The following is a 6,162-nucleotide window of genomic DNA, read 5'->3' as shown; positions in this document are numbered from 1 at the left end:
GGGGAACTCATATCATTGAACCCTGGTGATCTCCTCTCTGATGTGGGCATCTTGTGTTTCTTGGGAGAGTTCTATGCAATTGTGCATGTAAAGCGTTTCATATACAAGTGCACTATGAAGGTTGGCTTGTGTGTGTTTTATCCCAGGATCCATATTTCACAAACTTTACATTCTATCCTCTGCTCTCGGCAACCCCAAGATAGGCACGGCTTTGATGTCCATTTCAGAGATGGGGAGACAGAAGTATAATATTTGCAGAGGTCAGGCAGCAGGGAGCAGAGCTGGGTCTCCACCCCAGCCCTGTCTGACTACTGTGACATGCCACCAGGTGATTCGGAAGGGACACATGCTGCAGACTTAGACACCCCCGGGCAGAGCCCCAGTTCAGCCTCTTTGTCTATGGGATGTTGCCGCTCCCAGTTCTTTCATCTGAGACACTAAGTTGGTGGTCATTCACAACAGTGACACAAGGAAGTTCCTACGCCCTGGATGTGGATGTAGGCGCTCAAGGTCAAGTCCCCACGCCTCTCACTTCTGCACCCCCATGCCTTGCACAGCGCCTGGCCACATCAGCATTCAGTAGGTACTGGCTGGATGCACAGAATAAATTTAATCATCATGGAGCCCCTACAAGGGTGTGTCCCCCAGTCTACAGGGAAGAGATGGTCACAGCAGCCATGTGTGTTTGCCAAAGTCCCCATTAATGGCCCACCTCCCAAACACTTTCCTTAGTACATGGCTTGGCACACAGCAGGCGCTCAATAAGTGTTCTTCAATTGAGCTATCAGCTCCTCAGCTGTATTCAGACTATAGGGGCACAGGGCATCCAGCTGTGACCGTATCACTTCTTGCAAATGTCAACTTATTAAAATGGCCTTCCCAAGTCTTTAAGACAAGGAGTGACCACTCCGGGAACACAGCAGGCCCTCAGGTTTCATGTGGAAGGAGAAAAAACCCTGAGACGAGAAATAAACAAGGTCCAAATCTACCCAGGAAAGCAGCTGCTTTCCTTTGATCAGGATGAGGCGGGATCCCAGCCTGACAGCTAGCCTGGACACTCCCAGCTGGGGCCCAGGGGCCAGCCAGAGCCTGGGGCCATCATGATTTCAGGGCAGGCGACTCCTCCCCAGTTCCTGCCAAGCCTAAGAACTTCATGTTCCAAGTGGCAGAGGTCCTTCTAGTTTATCTGAGCTTTGGAGACCTGGACTTGATCCCAAGCTTAGTGGGCTGTCCTTCTGGGACTCATCAAGCCTGAGTGTGACTTCCTGCAGCTCTGTGAGCGAGGCTTCCATTGGGAAAGCCTTGGACTGGCGAGGCCTTTTATCTTCTCGGCTGCCAGGGGCCAGCTAGCCAGGCGTGCATGCCAGGGTCTGACAGCCACTGCCTGCTAGTGGTTTTGCTCCCTCCAGAAAGGGAGGAAAATGTTTCCTTTAAAAATATAAAGGGCACAAGTGCCTAGGGCCTCACGCTAAGGAGCAGGGGACATGGCTCACAGTTACAGAGTCTCAAAAGAAATTGTGCCCTTGCGACCCCAATAAAACTCCCCTACCTGATCACTGAGGTGTCATATTCCTTCCCCAGGAAGGCAGAAAATTTCTTCCATGGTGGTCAGATCAGGCAAATTAGTGCTCTAGGAAAGGGGACAGCGTGGCATTAATTCATACTAAAGTGTGAGTGACTTCCAGAAGAAAGAATTATAGAGGCACAAGAATGAGGAACAGAGAACATTCATTCATTCATTCAAACTTTTGACTACCTACTATGTACTAGGCCTGGGGACACCAGGGAGAGTAAAACCAGGCCGAGTCCTTGCCCTTATAGGGCTTAACAACAAGTAGAGGAGACAGAGATTAATCAGTGCTTTTAATAAACATTTAGATGGCACTTTTTGGTGCCAGGCATGGTTTCAAGTGCTTAAAAATACTAAGTCACTTAATCTATCATAATTCTTCTAGATAGTTACTATCATCATCCCATTTTACAGATAAGGAGACTGAGTCTCAGACTCATATTATCAATGGAGTGCTTTAAAAATATTCATTCATTTAATCTATCAAAACTCTGTTAGGTAGGAACTCTTACTATCCCCATTTACAGACAGGAGAACTGAGGGTCAGAGATATGAACAACTTGCCCAACTATGCATCTCTGACAACTGGCAGAACTGGCATTGAAACTCAGACACTGGTTTGCAGAGTCTGGGCTCAAAACCATTACACCCTGTGTCCACAGGAGTCGAACTGCAACAATGGCATATTGGTGTGGGGTGACCTAGTCCCAGAAGCCAGCAGAGTTCCCCTGGGGAAGTGGCCACGTACCTGAGAAGTGAAGGATGAGGTCAGACAGAGAGCAGACTTGAGATGCAGGTGGACAGGACTGGAATCCACCGCTGCTGGGGAGGAGAGGGAGGCGGGAAGCTAAGCCTGGGTTGCGCCTAACCTGAGTGGAAGGTGGTACCACTATCCAAACAGAGCCAAGATATTTCCCAGGCCCTCTGTGCTTTTGCCTTCCTGGGCCCTGTCGACGAAAATCATCGATAAACAATTAATAGTAGGAAAGGAAAAGAGTTTTATTTGAGCCCAACTGAGGACTATAGCCCAGAAGCCTGCTTCCCAGATGACTCTGAGAAACTGTTTCGGAGAAGCAGTGTTTCCAGTGAGAACAAAGAACATTAAACAAGTCAGGGATACACTTCTTCAAGGTTTAAAAAAACAAAAAACAAAAAACAAAAACAACAACAAAAAAAGCCCAGAACAGCCCATACACAGTGAGTCAGTACGGCCTTGGCACCTGGGAAGGGAGTCTTATCCAAGGAGGACCAGCATGGGTGTCTCAGGAAGGGAGGCATTTCATCTTTATTTTTAACGTGGACATTTTTTATTCCTGGTCAAGGTGCCCTTTTCTTTAATAATTAAAGGAGATACGTAATGTATGTCTGATAGGCCACACGCAGGCTATTTTAGTTAGCATCAAATTCAAGTTCACACATGTAAACGCCAGAATGACTTCCCTGTACCCTAAATGTGAACATTTCTTTTATCAGGCCCTTCCTCAATTAAAAATAATTAACAATTGTCTGTTACTACTGCTTTGATAAAAAGACAAATATAATCCAAGCTGGAAAATCTTTTCATTTCTTTTAAGAGAATTTAAAAGTCTCATGGGCCCGTGGCTGTGTGCCTGAACATGGCCCTGGGTCTAAATATGGTTGTGTGACCTCAGGCAAGCCTTTGCATTCTCTGGGCCAGGGAGCCGGGAGGATTAAATGGATAGTATAGATAAGCCATGGAGGTGTCCAGTTCTCAGCAGTTCCCTGCTGGCCATGTCCTCTGCAAGAGCAGGGAGGGCAGATGGGAAAGGCCCTCAAATTGCACAATTTGCCTGCAGAATTGCACCCTGCCCCCAGCTCTGCTCCAGGCTGTGAGTGAAAGCAGATGTTCTCTCGGCTGCCCCGCCGGTTCTTGGAGAGCCAGCCCCTGGCCTCTGTTCACCCCGCTGCCCTGTCCCTGACCTCTGCTCAGTGTCCCTCTCCCCTCTTAAGTCACAATGGATGCCCCCCGCAACCGGGAAACTCCCCACTTCTCGCCACCTGCTTCCCACCTCCTGCGCCCCACTGACCGGTCCAGGGCCAGAGCCCCTGGGAACTGACCCCTCCGCTCTGGCCAATGTGACCTCCCACACCTCCTTTTGACATCTGGAATTGCTGCAGGAAAAGGTCCCCTTTCAAGTAGTCATGAAACCAATGGACACGGGTGGAAAGGTCAGGTGGGAAGGGTACCTGCCTCTCGGCCCCTCCCTCCCGCAGCTGAGGTACCGATCTGGTTAGCAGACCCAGCACCTCTCTAGCTGCTGGGCCAGGTCACTACTGGGCTTCTCTTGTTTCCACAGGACCTGGACCCGACCCCAAAGCAGAGTTTACCTCTTGCTGCTGGTTTTTATTTCTCCCCTGAAGTAAATCTGATTGTGAAACCCCTCCCCATCCACCTCCCCAGCTGAAGTCCTTGCCACGGCCCTGTTAGGACATGGATAAAAACACACACCACACAGGTCTTTCTCTACCTGGCTGTACCAGAACATCCCCCCTTGGAGGGGGTTCCAATCACACCCATACTCTAATCCAGCCCAGACCAAGTGAATCAGAATTTGGATCAAGGAAATCAAAACTGGTGGTTTCCAATGTTCCCCAGCTCATTCTAATGACCAGCCAGGGCCAGGAGCCCTGACAAAGTTAGCCTGTCCCGCACCAACCCTTGCCCTGACTTCGGCGCCGCATGTCCCACCACACTCCCTCCAGGTTCTCCCTGCTGCTGCCTACCAGTCTTCCCTCCAATGCACACTCACTGTGCACCTTAGCCACAGGGCCTTTGCATTTGCTGTTCCTGTTCCGTGATACGCTTCCCTGTATTCTTCCCTGAGTAAACGTGTTAAGGTTTCCTCATATCTCAGCTCTCAGCAAAAGTCAGTCCCTTCCTTCTAGGAATCATGCCCTGATCTCCAGACCAGCTCAGGTCCCCTAAAACAAGCTTTCACGCCCCGTATATCTCTGCTTGATAAGCTCCACACAATCAGATGGTAGAAGTAACAATTCTTTCTTACCATGACTGACTCTCCTGATGGATTGTAAACACCCTAAGGGCAGGGATTATGATCTTATTATTTTTGTTTTTTTTCTTTCTCACCTACTGTGCGCCTGGCACATATAAGGGCTTGGTAAACATTCACTGAATAGCTAATGGCATGCTCGCACACTCCCCACCCAGGGCTCCTGCCCAGATGGCTTTGCCGGGCCATCCTAATGACAGCCAGTGATCCAAGTAACCTGGAGCCAAGTCCCCTGACCTAGTTGGATAGACTTGAGCCTCCACAGCAGCACCTGCCCCCGAGGTGTTGTCATCCCACAGTCAGCCCCATGCCAGACTGCATCCTAGGAGCTAGGGACACACCACACCCCTCTCTGCCAGCACACTGTATCCCGAGGCTTCTGCTCGGCACTCTGGACACCTGGGCCAGATCACCCTCTGTTGTGGGGGCTTCCCTGTGTGTTTAGGATACAGCATCCATGTCTCTATCCACCGGATGCTAGTAGGATTCTCCTGCCACTCCCCACCAGTTGTGACAACCAAACATGTCTCCAGACACCACCAAATGCCCCTTTGTCGCAAATGTTCACAGCAAAACTACTTACAATAACCAGAAAGTGGAAATCACCAAACAGCCGTCAACAGATGAATGGATAAACAGATTCTGACATATCCATTGGATGGAGTGCTATTCGGCGATAAAAGGGAATGAAGTAGTGATTCACGCCACCATGTGGATGAACCACAAAAACATGCGAATTGAAAGAAGTCAGACTCCTATGAAATGTGCGGAACGGGCAAATCCATGAAGGCAGAAAGTAGATGAGTGGTTTCCAGGGCTAGAGGGATAAGGGGACAGGGAGTGACTGCTAATGGGGATGGGGTTTCTGTTTGGGGTGATGAAAATGTTTTGAAACTAGATAGAGGTGATGGTTGCACAACCATGTGAATGTACTAAATGCCACTAAGCTGAACATTTAAAATGGTTAAATTTTTCTGTGAATTTTACCTTAATAAAAATAAAGTAGAAAAAAATGAAAAGGACTAGAGCAGAAATGGATTGGAGTTCTCTGCACCCACATCCTACATCAGGGCAGGAATGCTCAACTGCCAAGACTAGCATGTAGCTGCTCATTTTGGCCGGTCACTTGGCCCTCTCCTACTAACCACTCCCTCATGCCCTCCTGCCTTTGTGGTCCTGATGGGGGCTCAAGATCAACCTCGTGGGGGTCAAAGTCAGACAATCAAGGGAGCTGCTGATGTGGGTGCCACAAAATCGAAGCCGGTGAAGTCATCCAAGATGTTGTTTGCCAAGGATGGCATTGGAAAAAGAAGTTATCTGACTGCAGAAAAGCTGGACGTCAGAACATTCCCCTTTGCTGATGCATGGCCTGGGAGGTTAGCTGGAGGTTTTGCAATCCTTTCCCAAAGGAAACACTTAACTTTTCAGGGAAGCAATTGTTTCCCACGTTCCTCTACACCAATCTCATCTTGTGTTTTCCTGGGATGCCCAGGACTGTGGGAAGGCCTTGGCGTGGGTCCTGTGACTCAGTGGGACCTGGAAAAAATGTAGGAGATCCTC

This window comes from Vicugna pacos, chromosome 9, assembly GCF_048564905.1.
Source record: "Vicugna pacos chromosome 9, VicPac4, whole genome shotgun sequence".
In the NCBI taxonomy this organism is placed as follows: domain Eukaryota; kingdom Metazoa; phylum Chordata; class Mammalia; order Artiodactyla; family Camelidae; genus Vicugna; species Vicugna pacos.
Note: the sequence above shows the minus strand (reverse complement) of the source record.